This window comes from Corylus avellana, chromosome 9 (genome assembly GCF_965113065.1).
Source record: "Corylus avellana chromosome 9, dhCorAvel1.hap1.2, whole genome shotgun sequence".
Taxonomy (NCBI): Eukaryota; Viridiplantae; Streptophyta; class Magnoliopsida; order Fagales; family Betulaceae; genus Corylus; species Corylus avellana.
In genome coordinates, this window is record NC_142498.1 from 5,261,789 (window position 1) to 5,279,523 (window position 17,735).

The 17,735-nt window shown below is 39.0% G+C and overlaps 1 long non-coding RNA gene and 1 pseudogene across 2 annotated transcripts; both read right to left on the reverse strand.

Moving 5' to 3' along the window:
• Positions 1-6,008: 6,008 nt before the first annotated feature.
• On the reverse strand, positions 6,009-7,724 carry LOC132190760 (uncharacterized; annotated as a pseudogene).
• Positions 7,725-8,126: 402 nt separating this feature from the next.
• Positions 8,127-17,084, reverse strand: LOC132190668 (uncharacterized). 2 transcript variants are annotated; one of them, XR_015909143.1, is made up of 6 exons: positions 16,816-17,084; positions 15,353-15,402; positions 15,184-15,272; positions 14,993-15,074; positions 14,219-14,304; positions 8,127-8,413 (listed from the first exon to the last, which is right to left on the reverse strand). It is a non-coding gene; the product is annotated as an uncharacterized LOC132190668 (long non-coding RNA). The 2 variants fall into 2 exon arrangements; XR_015909142.1 differs by having other exon boundaries at positions 14,993-15,093.
• Positions 17,085-17,735: the final 651 nt, after the last annotated feature.

Here is a 17,735-nt window from a genome sequence, read left to right on the forward strand (position 1 = left end):
ACGTATTACCCCTGGAGGACGTATAAACCTTCCCTCCCAATGAGGTATCTTAAGACCTTATCAACTGTCACGCCCCCGATTAAGGTGAATAGGGGAAACGCGAATTTAAAAGGAAATCACAACAATTAAGGAATATAATTATTAGATATCATAATATTAAACCAAGGAAAGATAGGAAGGCAAAAGTTATATAAAATGAGTGTTTTAATATGAACATTTATAAGATCTTGTATACATATGAGCTGGGAATCCAAAAACAATATTACAAGCCCTACTAGGAGGCATAACCAAAAGTGACAACTATAGGGAGGTTATAGCCTTCCCATGCGTCAAACGTCCTCCAATATACAAAATAACAAAAATTGTGCAGTCTACAAAAAACCAAAAGTCTGCACAGCGATGGCTTGATCCTTGCAACCTATTGGACTCCCATGCTCTGAAATTCCTACAACTCCGCAAAGCAGTAGGTCCATGTGTCCCAGGCATAAGGCCATATGATCGGGTCCTCAAGAATAAGGACACCTACGGGAAGCCCCATTCTCAAAACTATTATGTATAGCGACATCTGAAAAATTTAAAGAGAAAAGGGGTGAGTTCGACAACTCAGTAAGTAGCCACAGCACCAAGATGCTAAAAAAAAACATGCTAAGTAGATTTTATGACATGAACTCAGTTATGCTGAAATAATAAAATAATTGACAATTAATGCAAGAATAGTAAGTAAGTTATGAGATGTGCAAACACTTCATTTTTACTTTTCTTTCAAAACTACTGTTTTACCCTTTTGACCCGACGCCACAAATTTACCTTGAGCGGCGCACGTTGGCTTTTCCTGAAGGACCTATATGCTCATCCTGTCGTCACAAGGGAAAGCTATCAGGTTGGGAACTTCCCTAGGTGAAGGCCACCTGGCCGGTAGCACACACCCTCTCGTAACTGTCTTTCGGTGTGCTTGCCATGCTACCCTATGCGGTACCGATCGTCACTATAATCGTATCTCGGGTTAAACATTAATAAGCATGAATGCACATATAACATTTCTTATGATTTGTAAGCTCATCTGTAACTGTATGCTATGCCATGAACTTTGAGAGCTCTTTTCATTTATAATCATTGTCATGCATAACTCATAAAAATGAGATAATTGTAACACATAAAATTCTTACACCATGGCATATGATTGAATAAAACTTTGCATTAAAATATAAAAGGAAGTGCAATTAAAAATCATGTAAGTGGATTCTTTATAAAATTCCCAACATTTTTCCAAAACATTTATAAAAAAATTTTGTTGGGGTTTTTGGTGTTGTGTCTCCTTACTTGGATTTGATGTTAGGTTGAGTCGAGTCGTCTTTTAACCTAAATAAATTGCAAAGGTGAACTTAGAGGAGTATATTAAATTTTTAGTCTAAATTTTAAATAAAATACCCATATATATATATATATATGTGTGTGTGTGTGTGTGTGTACGGACCCCATGTGTAAGCATATAAAATCATATCCAAAAATATTGCATAGATATCTATATATATATATATATATATATATATATATATATATATATATATATAGTCGTTATGATATCCAATTTCCAATCCCCAATAATGTTGCATATAAATTTATATACACACAAAAACAATGTTGCACATATGTTTATATATACACACAAAACAATGCTGCACATATATTTATATACACACAAAAACCTAACGTGACTATATATACATGTGTGGGGTGCTATGCAATTATCCTACAAGTCTTACACATTTAAAAATTTATTATTATTATTACTAGATGTATAAAATCTAATCACAAAAACACTATACATATATACACTGACTTATGTGAACATATATAAAAAATCTGTCTAAACAAAATATTGCATATATATAATCTTTATAAAATCTACAAAACTAACGTTTCAACAATTAGAGTCATTTAATGTTTTTTTTTTTTTTTTACAAATTCCTAAACAACTACCCATATAAGAATCCTAAAACAAATACCCATAAGAAGCAAATAATAACATATCCTCAATCTCTTTCCAAGAAAACAAAATGATAACAGAGAAAGAAGGCAACAGTTCCTCACCGCTGCCGTGCTAAGAGTGAGATTGCAAGCAAAACTTGAAATAAACCTCCTGCTTGTGTTTCTCTACTATGTGGGCGTGAGGAATAATTGAAGCTTTTGGGGGTATTTATACAATAACCAAGGAGAATTGAGAGAGGGAGATATAATAAAAAATTTCAAGCTAAAAGACAAGTGTCAAGAGGGATATGGGGAAATCCATGCAGAAGGACAAATGTCCAGTACGTGGCTTTAAGATACCTGTTTGGCTTATGCATGAAATACAATTGTCAATGCATAGAAGGGATAAAGACACGCTGTTTTGTTCTTTTCATGGAAACCAAGAAGGCAAAAAGGCTTTAATTAATAAAAGCTCTCTCTCTCATTCTTTTTTTTTTTCTTTTTTTTTTAAAAAAAAAAAAAAAAAAAAAAAAGCCTACGTTGAGTTTGTAATAAACAATTTCCTCTTAGATTCTAGGAGACTTTAATTGGCTAAAAACTCTCAAGTCCTATTTTAGTGGATCCTCTTGTATATTCATATAGATTTATATGTGTAACTAAATACTCCCACGTGTCTATATATATATATATATATATATATATACATATACTATTAATAGCATTTATAAAAACTTTTAATATATACCAAGATGCTTTATAATTCTATTTTAAATTTAAAAAAAAAAAAAAAAAAAAAAAAAAAAAAATCTACAAGATGTCACATCCTCCCCCCCTTATAAAAATTTCGTCATCGGAATTTGTTTAGTCTATATAAATGCATCATATTGCAATAGTAGTCATATACATAAATCTATCTGCTAGCGCATACCTTATATTCTAATAGTTTTTAGCAAACAAAAAAGGGTATTTCATGCGTATCTCATCTTCTAATTCCCACGATGCTTCTTTGATTTCCTGATTTCTCCACAAAACCTTCTCTAGTGGAACGCTTTTCGTACATAGCTCTTGGACCTTGCAATCTAATAATTTTATCGAAACCTCTTCATATGCCAAATCTCCTTGTAACTGCAAAGTTTCATATTGAATTACGAGGGAAGGGTCAGGGATGTATTTTCTCAGCATAGAGACATGAAAAACATTATGTATATTTGCAAGTCCTGGAGGTAAAGCTATACGATAGGCCACAGGGCCTACTTTCTCTAGAATTTCAAACGGTCCGATGAAGCGAGGGTTCAACTTCCCTTTCTTGCCAAATCTAGTGACTCCCTTCATTGGTGCCACTCTAAGAAACACTTTGTCGCCTTCTGCAAATTCCAAGCTTCTTCGACGAATATCTACATAGCTTTTCTGTCGGTCCTGAGCTGCTGACAATCTTTGTCGAATTAAAGCAACTTTATCTATGGTATCCTGCACAATATCTGGCCCTAAAATCCTTCGTTCACCAAGCTTGTCCCAATAAAGTGAGGATCAACACTTCCGTCCGTACAATGCTTCATATGGAGCCATTCCAATGCTTGCTTGATGGCTGTTATTGTAAGCGAATTCCACCAAAGGAAGATAGCGTGCCCAGCTACCACTGAAATCTAGTACACAGGCTCATAACATGTCCTCCAATGTTGGAATGGTCCTCTCTGACTGTCCGTCAGTCTGAGGATGGTATGCAATGCTAAATCGCAACTTAGTCCCCATTGCTTCTTGTAGACTCTTCCAAAATCTTGACGTGAAACAAGGATCTCTATCCGACAATATTGATTCAGGTACCCCATGTAATCGAACAATCTCCTGTAAATACAATTATGTCAGCTTCTCTAGTGAGTATTTCACCTTTATTGGAATAAAGTGAGCAGCTTTAGTCAACCTATGCACAATAACCCATATTGCATCATACCCCGCTGGAGTTCGTGGTAACCCCACTAAAAAGTCCATTTCCACACCGGTATTTCTAAAGGTTGCAATGGTCCTGCAGGTCTTTGATGTTCCACTTTGATTTGTTGACATGTCGAATCGCCCTACAAATTTAGCAACGTCCTACTTCATTCCATTCCACCAAAAACGATCCTTAAGATCCCGATACATTTTAGTGCCTCTTGGGTGTACTGTATATGGTGAGACGTCTGCTTCCTCCAATATCAGCCTCTTTATCTCCTCATTATTATGTACACAAACTCTATTCTGGTATCTGAACAAACCATCTGATGTGGTACCAAAACCCAAGACCCGACCATTGGTGGCTCTCTCCTTAATTCGAATGATCTCTTCATCTTTTTCTTGGGCCACACGGATATCCTCCAATAGTGTGGATTTAATCTCGAGTTTCGCCATTAACGCTTGCACCTCTCCTATCACGATCTACATATCGAGCCTCTCAATGTCCGTCTTTAGATTGTGGGGAAAGGCTTTTAAACATGCTATCTCACTTCTTGATTTTCTGCTTAGGGCATCTGCGACCATGTTGGCTTTCCCGGGGTGGTAATTAATTATACAGTCGCAGTCCATTATTAGCTCCAGCCATCGCCTCTGCCTTAAATTCAGTTCCTTCTGCGTGAATAAGTATGTAAGGCTTTTGTGGTCTGTATAAATTTCGCATTTCACCCCATAAAGATAATGTCTCCAAATTTTTAATGCAAAAACTACTGCAGTAAGTTCTAAATCATGGGTGGGATAATTCAGGTCATAACTTTTAAGTTGTCGAGAGGCATATGCTACTACTCTGTCATTTTGCATGAGGACGCAGCCAAGCCCTTTTTTGGAAGCATCGCTATATATAACAAATCTACAAGATTCTGAGGGAAGCGTTAAAATTGGAGCGGTTACCAACCGCCGTTTTAGTTCTTGAAAACTTTGCTCACATTCATCAGTCCACAAGAAATGAGCATTCTTTCTTGTCAAAGTAGTCAGTGGTCCTGACAACTTTGAAAAACCTTCCACAAAACATCGATAATAGCCAGCCAGACCCAAGAAACTTCTGATTTCATGTACATTGGTGGGTCTCTCCCAATTTACTACAGCTTCAACCTTCTTAGGGTCTACTGAGATGCCGTCTTTTGATACTACATGCTCAAGAAAAGTGACTCTATCCAACCAAAACTCGCACTTTGAGAGAACTTTGCGTACAACTGTTTTTCCCTAAGCCTTTGCAAGACACACCTCAAATGGTCTTCATGTTCTTTCAAGCTTTTGGAGTAGATTAGGATATCGTCAATGAACACCACTGCGAATTGATCTAAGAAATCATGGAATATCTGATTTATCAGGTCCATGAATACTGCTGGGGTGTTAGCTAACCCAAATGGCATTGCCAAATACTCATAATGGCCATATCGGGTGCGGAAAGCCGTCTTAGAAATATCTTCCCTCCTTATCCTCAACTGGTGATACCCCGAACGAAGGTCGATCTTTGAGAAAATCAGAGCACCCTTCAACTGGTCGAACAAATCGTCTATGAAAGGTAGTGGATATCTATTTTTTATGGTGATTTTGTTAAGTTCCCGATAGTCAATACACATCTGGAAAGTACCATCTTTCTTTTTCACAAAGACCACAGGCGCTCCCCATGGCGATACGCTAGGGCAAATGAATCCTTTGTCTAACAATTCTTGTAACTGGATCTTCAATTCTTTTAATTATGCTGGTTCCATCCTGTAGGGTGCCTTGGATATTGGAGCAACTCCTAGAATTAAATCAATTCAAAATTCTATCTCTCTATCAGGAGGGAGTCCTAGAAAGTCTTCTGGAAAGACATCAAGAAATTCTTGCACCACGGGTATCTCCTCCATTCTTTTCTCTTCATGAGGCGACTCCTTTAAGTATGCCAGGTAGACTTGACATCCCTCTAGTAATAATTGCTTGGCCTGTGTCACTAAGATTAGTTGTGGAGTAGCGTCCACCTTGGTTCCCACAAATTTGAATTCAGAGTCAGCTGGTAATCTGAAAATTATCTCTTTGTTGTGGCAATCAATGATAGCATGATTGTTTGATAACTAATCCATTTCGAGGATAATATTGAATCCTTCCATATCAAATACTATCAAATTAGCCGTGAGGGTTCTTCCCTCAATAAGAATTGGGCAACCCAAGACTATTTTCCTACATAACACTGATTTGCCTATCGGGGTAGATACTAGTACTCCTATTTCCATTGGTTCTACATTAATACAAAATCTTCTAGCATACTTAGCTGATATAAAAGAATGAGTAGCTCCAGAATCGAATAAAACCACAACCTTGCCAATAAAGAGAGGTAGAATACCTATGACTACTCCATTCTCCGTTTCTGCTTCACCAGGTGTGAGGGCATAAACCCTGGCTTGAGTGGGTGGTCTGCGATTATTCCCTGCCTGTAGTGATGCAGCACCTCCTTTTGCCTTTGGGCAATCCCGTGCAAAGTGACCGGCTTCACCGCATCGGTAGCACATGTTAGTCCCCGTACGACATAGTCCGTAGTGAGGGCGTTGACATTTTGGACAGGGCGCGCCGATGGCTGAACTTGGTCCATTCCCCATGGGTTTGACTCCCTGATTATTTCCATTCGATCTTTGTTTCCATCCAGCTTGGTTTTCGATTTGGTGGGGGTGCAGCTCTCTTTCGTATTACTGCCATTGCCAAAGCATTTCTCTTCACACTCTCCTCAGCTAGGGAGGCCTTGTTGACTAATTCCACAAAATCTCGAATTTCAAAGCATACAACACGTTCATGGATTCGTGGGTTGAGACCCTGTTCAAACTTCCTTACTCGATTTTGTTCATTCGCCACCAAGTAGGGAGCAAAGCGAGCCAATTCATTGAAGCGGCCAACATATTGGGCAACTGTCATATTTCCCTCGGTGAGGTTCATGAATTCTCGAGCCTTCGCATCTTTGAGTATTTTGGGAAAATATTGCTGGAGAAATTCTTTTTGAAATCGCAGCCAAGAGATTGCTTCCTCTCTGCCTAGTTCTTGAATCAGTAATACCTTCTTGCCAGTCCACCAGTGCCTGGCTTCACCTGACAGTCCATAAGCAGTGTATTGTACTTTTTGCTCTTCCGTGCAACCTGCGAGTAGCAAAATTTCTTCCACGTCGGTCAGCCAATTTTTGCACTCCATAGGATCTCGCTTCCCATCGAATAGAGGAATGTGGAGTAACTCGAAGCGTAACGTGCCAAAAATTAGAGTTTCGTATTTAACTACTTGCAAAAAAAATTTAAACCATAAGCGTAGTGATGCAATCTAACTTAAGCCTGGGTTTTCACATTATTTCCTAGGTTTTTTTAAAAAAAGGCTAAGTTTGACTTGGCTCTGATACCACACTTCTCACGCCCCCGATTAAGGTGAATAGGGGAAACGCGAACTTAAAAGGAAATCGCAACAATTAAGGAATATAATTATTAGATATCATAATACTAAACCAAGGAAAGATAGGAAGAGCAACAGTTATATAAAATGAGTGTTTTAATATGAACATTTATAAGATTTTGTATACATATGAGCTGGGAATCCAAAAATAATATTATAAGCCTTGCTAGGAGGCATAACCTAAAGTGACAACAATAGGGAGGTTATAGCATTCTCATGCGTCAAATGTCCTCCTATATACAAAATAACAAAAATTGTGCAGTCTACAAAAAACCAAAAGTTTGCACAGCGATGACTTGATCCTTGCAACCTATTGGACTCCCAGGCCCTAAAATTCCTACGGCTCCGCAAAGCAATAGGTCCATGTGTCCTAGGCATAAGGCCATTTGATCGGACACCTACGGGAAGCCTCATTCTCAAAACTACTATGTATAGTGGCATCTGAAAAATTTAAAGGGAAAAGGGGTGAGTTCGACAACTCAGTAAGTACCACAATGCTAAAAAAATACATGCCAAGTAGATTTCATGACATAATCTCAGTTATGCTCAAATAATAAAATAATTGACAATTAATGCAAGAATAGTAAGTAAGTTATGAGATGCAAACACTTCCTTTTTACATTTCTTTCAAAACTACTGTTTGACCCGACATCACAATAGGTCCTTATGCTCATCCTGTCATCACAAGGGAGAGCTACCAGGTTGGGAACTTCCTTAGGTGAAGGCCACCTGGCCGGTAGCACACACCCTCTCGTAACCGTCTCGGGTTAAACATTTATAACATTTCATATGATCTGTAAGCTCATCTGTAACTGTATGCTATGCCACGAACTTTGAGAGCTCTTTTCATTTATAATCATTGTCATGGTTATACATAAAATTCTTACACCATGGTATATGATTGAATAAAACTTTGCATTAAAATATAAAAGGAAGTGAAATTAAAAATCATGTAAGTGGATTCTTCATAAAATCCCCAACATTTGTTGTGGTTTTTGATGTTGTGTCCCCTTACTTGGATTTGATGTTGGGTTGAGTCGAGTCGTCCTTTAACCTAAATAAATTGCAAAGGTGAACTTAGAAGAGTACATTAAAGTTTTAGTCTAAATTTTAAATAAAATACCCATATGTGTGTGTGTGTGTGTGTGTGTACGGACCCCATGTGTAAGCATATAACATCATATCCAAAAATCCTTATGATATCCAATTTCCAATCCCCAATAATGCTACATATAAATTTATATACACACAAAACAATGTTGCACATACATTTATTCAATCAAAGTTCATGGCATAGCATACAGTTACAGATGAGCTTACAAATCATATAAAATGTTATATGTGCATTCATACATATGAATGTTTAACCCGAGACACGATTATAGTGACGATCGGTACTGCATAGGGTAGCATGGCAAGCACACCGAAAGACGGTTACGAGAGGGATGAGCATATAGGTCCTTCGGGACAAGCCAACGTGCGCCCCGCTCACGGTAAATTTGTGGTGTCGGGTCAAAAGAGTAAAACAGTAGTTTTGAAAGAAAAGTAAAAAGGAAGTGTTTGCACATCTCATAACTTACTTACTATTCTTGCATTAATTGTCAATTATTTTATTATTTGAGCATAACTGAGATTATGTCATAAAATCTGCTGAGCATGTTTTTTTTTTAGCATCTTGGTGTTGTGGCTATTTACTGAGTTGTTGAACTCACCCATTTTTCCTTTAAATTTTTCAGATGCCGCTATACATAATAGTTTTGAGAATGTGGCTTCCTGTAGGTCTCCTTATTCTTGAACCACCCGTATCGTATGTAGTTTGCTCTAACGGTCCCCTCGAGGACTTATGCACCTTCCCTCCCTCAAAGGTGTCCTAAGACCTCAACGGGAGTTCAGATCCATGGCGGTTCAATCCGACGATTATCAAGAACTCGTCGTAGAGATGGTGTAAGTCCTGTCCTTTGGAGGTATCTTAAAACCAATTAGGTTACACATGTATTACCCCTCGTGGACGTATAAACCTTCCCTCCCAATGAGGTATCTTAAGACCTCATCAACCGCTCGTATCCTCGGTAGTTTGCTCTGATGGTCCCCAAGACCTTGCCTTAGAGACAAGGTAAGTCTTGTCCCTCAGAGGTATCTTAAGACCAAGTCTTTTTGTCACGTACTGCCCTTCAAGGACGTATACACCTTCCTTCCCACGAAAGTATCCTAAGTTCTCATGGGTAGTCTGGATTGTAGGTCCACAAGAGCTTGCTGCTGAGAAGGAGAATGTCCTGTCCTAGAGAAGTATCTTAAGACGTTATCGGTTAGACACATAGTGTCCTTCGAGGCCGTATAAGCCCTCCCTCCCTCGAAGGCATCTTAAGACCTCATCAATCGTGTAGATTTGATGTAGTTCACTTCGATAGTCCCCAAGACCTTACTGCAAAGACGGTGTAATTCCTATCCTTCGAGGCCGTATAAGCCTTCCCTCCCTCAGAGGCATCTTAAGACCTCATCGGTCATCCAGATACGGTGCAGTTCACTTTGACAATCCCGAAGACCTTGCTACAGAGACGGAGTGAGTCCTATCCCACGAAGCTAACTTAAGACCATATCGGTTAGACACGTACTGCCCCTCAAGGCCGTATAAGCCCTAAATCTCCCTTTGAGGCATCTTAAGACATTATCGGCCGTTCAGATTTGGGGTGGTTCGCTTTGACGGTTCCCAAGTCCTTGCCATAAGGACGGTGTAAAGCTAGTCCCTCGAAGGTATCATATGACCATGTCCGTTAGACATGTACAAACCCTCAAGAACGTATTTGCCATCCCTCCCTTAGAGGTATCCTAAAACCTCAATGGCAGTTCGGATCCACACCATTTCACTTCTACGATCCCCATGACCTTGCCGTAGAGACGACGTAAGTCCTATCCCTCGAAGGTATTTGAAGACCAAGTCGATTACACACGTGTTTCCCTCGAGGGCGTATATGCCTTCCCTCCCTCAGAGGTATCCTAAGTCCTCATTAGCAGTCTAGAACCTTGGTAGTTCGCTCCGACAATCCCCAAGAATTTTCCGCAAAGACAAGGCACGTCTTGTCCCTTGGAGGTATTCTTAAGACCATGTCAGTTAATCACATATTTCCCCTTGAGGATGTATACATTTCTTTCCCTAAGAGGTATCCTAGGTCCTCATCGGAACTCTAGATCCTTGGCAATTAGAATCCTCGACAGTTGACTCTAACGGTCCCTAAGACCTTGCTACCAAAACGGGGTATGTCCTGTCCTAGATTAGTATCTTAAGACCTTGTCGGTTAGACACGTCCTACTGCTCGAGGTCGAATATGCCCTCTAACCCTTGAGGTATCTTAAGACATCATCAGCCATCCGAATTCGGGCTGGTTCGCTCCGACGGTCCCCAAGACCTTCTCGCTGAGACGGTGCAAGTCCTATCCCTTGGAGGTATCTTATGACCATGTCGGTTAGACACGCACATCCCCGGCCGTCCGGATTTGGGGTAATTCACTCCGACGGTCCCCAAGGCCTTCCTTCCCTCGGAGGTATCCTAAAACCTCAACAGCAGTCCGAAGCAACGGCACTTCACTCTGACGATCCCAAGACCTTGTCGCATAGATGAGGTAAGTCTCGTCCCTCAAAGGTATCTTAAGACCATGTCGGTTAGACACATACTACCCTTCAAGGATGTATACGCCTTCCCTCCCTTGGATGTATCCTAAGTCCTCATCGGCAGTCTGGATACTTGGCAATTCGGATCCTCGACAATTCACTCTAACGTATCCCAAGACCTTGCAGCCGAGACAGGGTATGTCCTGTCCCAAAGAAGTATCTTAAGACTTTTTCAGTTCATACTACCCCTCAAGGCTGTATAAGCCCTCCCTCCCTCGGAGACGTCTTAAGACGTCATCTGCCGTCCGAATTTGGGGTGGTTCGCTCCAACGGTCCCCAAGACCTAGCCGCAATAATAGTGTAAGTCTTGGCCCTCGGAGGTATCTTATAACCACACGTACAATCCCTCGATGACGTGTAGCCTTCCCTCCCTTAAAAATATCCTAAGACCTCAACGGGAGTCCAGATCCACGACAGTTCACTCTGACAGCCCGCAAGACCTTGCCACATAGATGGTGTGTAGCCCTCGAAGGTATCTTAAGACCAAGTTGGTTACATATATACTACCCCTCGAGGATGTATAAACCTTCCTACCCAATGAGGTATCTTAAGACTATGTCGATTAGTCACGTACTACCCTTCGAGGAAGTATACGCCTTTCCTCCATTAGAGGTATCTGTAGGAGGAGGGAAGGCACCTTAAGAAGTCTTCGGCCATCTGGATTCGTGGTGGTTCGCTCTGACGATCCCCAAGAGCTTGTTGTAGAGACAGTGTAGGTCCTATCCCTCGGAGGTATCTTAACACCATGTCGATTAGACACGTACTGCCCATCTAGGACATAAACGCCTTTCCTCCTTCAGAGGTATCCTAAGACCTTAATGGCAGTTCGGATCCATGGATGTTCACTCCAATGGTTCCGAAGACCTTGCCGCCGAGACATGGTAAGTTATGTCCCTTGGAGGTATCTTAAGACCCTTTTGGTCAGACATAACTTAAGACCATGTCGATTAGTTCGAGGACGTATACGTCTTTCCTCCATTAGAGGTATCTGTAGGAGGGAAGGCACCTTAAGATGTCTTCGGCCGTCTGGATTCGTGGTGGTTCGCTCCGGCTATCCCAAAGAGCTTGCTGCAGAGACAGTGTAGGTCCTGTCCTTCTGAGGTATCTTAAGACCATGTCGGTTAGACACGTATTGCCCCTCTAGGACGTATATGCCTTTCCTCCCTAAGAGGTATCCTAATACCTCAACAGCAGTTCGGATCCATGGTTGTTCACTCCAATGGTCCTGAAGACCTTGCCCCCGAGACAGGGTAAGTTATGTCCCTCAATTAGTCACATACTACCCTTTGAGGATCTTAAGACGTCTTCAGCCATCTGGATTCGTGGTGGTTGGCTCCGACGATCCCCAAGAGCTTGTTGCAGAGACAATGTGACCCTGTCCCTTGGAGGTATCTTAAGACCATGTCAGTTAGACACGTACTACCCCTCTAGGATGTATACGCCTTTCCTCCCTCAGATGTATTCTAAGACATAACGGCAGTTCGGATCCATGGCTGTTCACTCCAATGGTCCCGAAGACCTTGCCTCCAAGACAGGGTAAGTTCTGTCCCTCGGAGGTATCTTAAAACCCTTTTGGTTAGACATATACGGCCCCTCAAGGCTATATAAGCTATCCCTCCCTCAAATGCATCTTAAGACCTCATCGACAGTCCGGACTCGCGGAAGTTCCCTCCGACGATCCCCACGACGTCGTTGAGAGTCTTCTTAAGAATCAATTAGAGAATCTCTCTGATATTGAGAACAAAAGAGCCATTGAGAAACTTTCCAGAGAAGTTTGCAGTAGTAATAGTCAAATTACTAGTTGTCTAAACACCCTTGAGAATTTAGTCAAAGATCTAAAAGAATTTGGAACATCGGTTCTAGAAAACCAAAAGAAACTTTTAGATAATCAGACTAGAAGAAAGAATGAGATAGTTAATAATATCAATACGGGGTTAGGAACTGCCATATAACAAATTACGAGAACCCTTACTGACACTTTAAGGATCAGATCATTAGAGAAACCAAGAAGGATTACACTCAAGGCTTAGGAGACATAAGACAGACTTGCAGATTCATAGGAAAATGCAAGTATACCTCCCAAGGTATCAAGACAAAAGGAACCTCATTTAGTAGAATTACTAATGATGACCTAGATGACCTAGACAAGAATGGCTTTAAGACTAGTATACCACCTTTGAGAATTGAGAGAATGATGGTGACGAAGTCTGTTAAGAATTCTGTTGCTAGCACCAAGCTCTATGAGATGACCCGTAAAGAATGAGTGCATGCTGTTACTAGCACCTTAGAACGTATCTCACTTTTTGATATGAACTGGATAAAAGAGAAAGCTAAGAAGGATTTAAATTCTTTACATTCAGCTCTTTCCAGGCTCGAATTCAAGGATTACATGCTCCTCAAGAATATGTGTTAGTTACCTGTCTTTTGATTGATACTAGATGGGGAACTATTGAGAAACAATTGCTAGGTAAATGAAGAAATCATTATGAGAACTCAACAGAAAGACTTTAGCCATACGTACAGTAGGGTTAATACTGGAGAACTTAGATCTCCCGAAAACCCCCCCCATTTGGAGTTTTCCAAATCTTTTCCCTAAAAGGAATGTCTCACCGAAACCTTTGTTTCTACATCAAGATGAAGAAGTATTACGTAATAGCACCTCAAACCTGACTCCTAAAGACATACATACCCCTAGAAAAGATCTCCATCCAAAACTTGGATGATGAGCTAACCAAAGAAAACATTGTGATTTTCAGTAAGAATCTCCAGAGATTTATGTTTAAAAGGACAGTAGAATAAACAGAAAAATGTCACACTATAAAACTTGAGGAAGTTGACACCTATCAAAAATGCAGAAGCATTAAAGAGCTTAGAGAGGCCTTCCAGAAGAGAAAAGAAAGAAATAGGCAAGACCTAGCAAAGATAGAAAAACAACAGGAAGAAGAACCTCCCGGAAGTTAGGCACAACCTAGCTAAGGTTGATGAAGAACCTAGAAAAGACAAACCTTTTTCAATCTCTGGTAGGAAGATGTGTTTTTCTTTTCTAGAGCCCTCTTTGTAACATGTAAAATTGTCCAAGGAAAATGTGCATAAAATATCAATACAGACAAGCAAATATTTAAGATGAAAGCAGGCTTTAAAATGTGTAGACTATCTCTCCATATAAAAGTATGCTATAGTATAGCATCCTTACCTAAACTTTCTGATTACTGTTGCGAGTGTCATCAAGCTGAGGTTAATATGGCGTCCTTCCCTATGCCTAGCACCATCTGAATGTGTCTGTGAAGCTTTTTCACTTCTAATTAGATCAACAAAGTTTTGCAGATTAACAATAGGGTTAAATACCCTTTTGGTACCTGAATTTTAATGCCTTTATTTTTTTTCACCTAGGTTTCATTTTGTATCAAAGATGATACCTAATTGATGATACCTAATTATGGCTAAATACTAAAATGGTACCTCCATCCATTTCTTCGTTAATAAAACAGATTTTCACCATTTTTTGCAATTAGGGGGTGGCCGAACCACCCCCAATGGCCTTGGGGGTGGTTTGGCCACCCCCATTTTTGGCCAATAGGGGTGGCCGGCCACCCCTATTTTGGCCATTGGGGGTGGCCGAACCACCCCCTAATTGCATTTTGAGGTGAAAATCAGATGATTTTATTAACAAAATATGGACGGAGGTACAATCTCCATGTTTAGTCATAACCTAAGTATCATCTATGATACAAAATGATCAGATAAAGAGTACTTTCACTTGTGTGTGAAGACAGGGAATGAGTTACCAGACTTACGTAAGAGCATCAAAAGAAATTAAGAGCCACTAAAGTCACCAGACTTACTAAGAGCATCAGAAGAAATTTTTTTATGTAAAGAGCGATAGAAGAAATTTAAGCAGCAGGTGAAGGTTTCTCAACAAGAGTCCAGATTCAAGGAAACAATAATATTATGTTCGGATAGAGCTTACATTCGTGATATGCCTATAGATATCATTAACAGCTTTCTCTGTTATTCCCCGCATCGTGTATGTCTTCCAACTGCTAGGTTATCTATATGCCAAAATGGTTGCTACAATGTAAGATATGATCAAATGATTGTTCAATTCAGAGACAAAACTAAAAGTGAATCAAGATAAATGAATTAACGGATATGTGCTACCATGGATGCCCATCAAAGGAGAGGCCCAACATTCTTTACTCCTTTCTCATACAGTGTCTCAGTTAGACTAGCAGGACCAAAAACTTTATCTGCAATAGGAAGAACCCAGTCAAGTGATAATTTTTGAAATCATAAACCAAAAGAAAATAAAAAAGGAAAGTAGACCTACTTCGAAATTTTGATGCTTATTGCAGCTATTATATTACATCGCTGGTCCACCTGAAAGATTAACATTATTCATTATTGTATGTAATTGTGCATCAATCTAACTCAACGAAGACCTGATTGTACGCTACAATACCCACAACCAAAATAGTTTTCTGCCTCCTGAAAAATGTTGCAGAGGAGTCACAAAGCTCACTAGTATATGTCACAATGAAACAATTTGAGGACCGTGCGCGCGACAGCGTTTCCTACAGTTACCAGAGGAAAACAGAGGAAAAGCTATACCAATAACTGCAATATATGTATTAGAGAGAATGTACTCTCTCTAATACAATTACAATCAGATAATTATTTAAACAAACTTGGGTGAAATTCATTATACTCGGTTGATTAAGGTTCTTTATGAAAACAATCCAACAAAAACCTCCAAAGAGTATATTAGAATGTACTAAAGGGAAAAAAAAATATCAACCATTGACAAATGAAAACAGATGAGGAAAAAAAAAACAGAAAGAAAGAAAGAAAAACCCCATATCTCCGCCATAGATAGCATATTCTTTGAGATTTTAATATTTCTTCATTGTCTTTTACTCAGAAATCTCAAATATATAAATACAGCACAGCATTAAATGAAAATGAAACAATGAAAATTTTCAAGGAATAAACTTTCAAATCAACTCAGATGTTTTAATAACTTATCAAAGGCACTGCCTAAAATGGCATTTCCCTGAATTCATTTCCCGGATAGTAAATGCCCTCAATATGCCAATCAATCAGAAAATTAATTTCTTTTTATTTTGTGTTGCTTTGAAGGAGAACATTGATCAATTTGAATATGTTTCAACTTGATAGAGAAGCAGCAATGTGGATTAAAAGAAATCAATAGTTCATGCCCATTGTGTTTTGTTCTCAAAAATATATACCGATGCATATTATCAAGCACAGATAGTTATCAGAAAAAAAAAAAACAAAAAAAACAAAACAAAAGCTTCCAAAGTTTCATATTTTCTGGATCAAACAGTTCAAACAAATCCAGATTAACTTATCCACTTGCAAAATCTAAATTATCTCATTTATTCCCCATTTTGAAGACCACTGCATGAATAATTAAAAATAAACAAAAACACTCGATTTCAGATGAGGTTAAATCACAAGATTTTCCCCTGTTTTGAAGATTATTCCCCTTAATCTCAAACTTGAACTTTTATACTTAATAAGAATTTGAAATTGATGGCCCTAAAGCAACCAAAAAAAAAAAATCCAAAAAGTTTCCATTTTAAAGCAGAGATCACAGAGGCCGCATCGAATCATGAAATGAAAAGCTAATAAAATAAATATATAAAACAAATTTCAACCTGAAAACTAACACAAACACTGAAGCAAATAAGCAGAGATCACAAACGGCACAGAATTTTCAGCATCGACGATATTTCCGGGTTTAAGAATTAAAATCTCAATGAACCATACCTTTTTCAAGCACAGAATAGAGACCCTCCGGAGGATGATACGCACATAGTGGCGCACGTCCCGCTCGCACAAACCCGATCCTTTCTTGATCAAATCTGCAAGCATACCTCTTCAAGAGGCAGATTGTAAATTAAAAGACGCTTGAGATCGCAAATTCAAGAAGCAGATTGTAGAAAGCAGACGAATCGATCAACAAGCTAACGAAAACGAAGAACAAGATTAGGAGTTTCTTAGAGATTTAACAGGGAGAGAAAGAATTCTGGAGAGAGGAAGAGAGGGGGAGCGTTAGAGAAAGAGGATGATGATTCTTTCTAGGTTTTGAGTGCTATTTATATTACTTAATGGGGCTTCTCTCTCTGATTATGCGTTTGAATTTGGGGCCCCCAACGGCTAGTTTCTGTTTCTCTCTTTGTTTTCGTTTTTTAATAAAAATTTAACGATTTTTTTTTTAGTATTTTATTTAATGTTTTCGTGAGTTAATCGCCGAGTTTTAAAGAAGTCCTGGTTTCAAATTCCAACGGTAAATTTTTTTTTGTTAATTTAATTGAATTTACTAAGAAAATGATAAATAGCATAACTTTATATTGCTCGGGTGCCCTATGAATTTAAGTTATTATAATGAAAAATGATAAAATTATTTTCATTCCATTTTTTATCCATCAAAGTATAATAGATGGGTGAATTGATTGTAAATCCTATAAATCTAATGGTGAATTTACAAAAATAATAATTGAGAGATGAGATGAAAAATAATTTGCAACATGTACTATATTATTGTGTTTGCTCCCGTGCAATCTAAAACGTTTTCAATAAGCATATTTTGAATAAATGACTAGCTCAATAAACTTCTTGGATAATCTTTGAGCTAGAAAATCTTTAAAGCATTTTAATTGCGCTAACCAAATGTTATTTTGACTAGG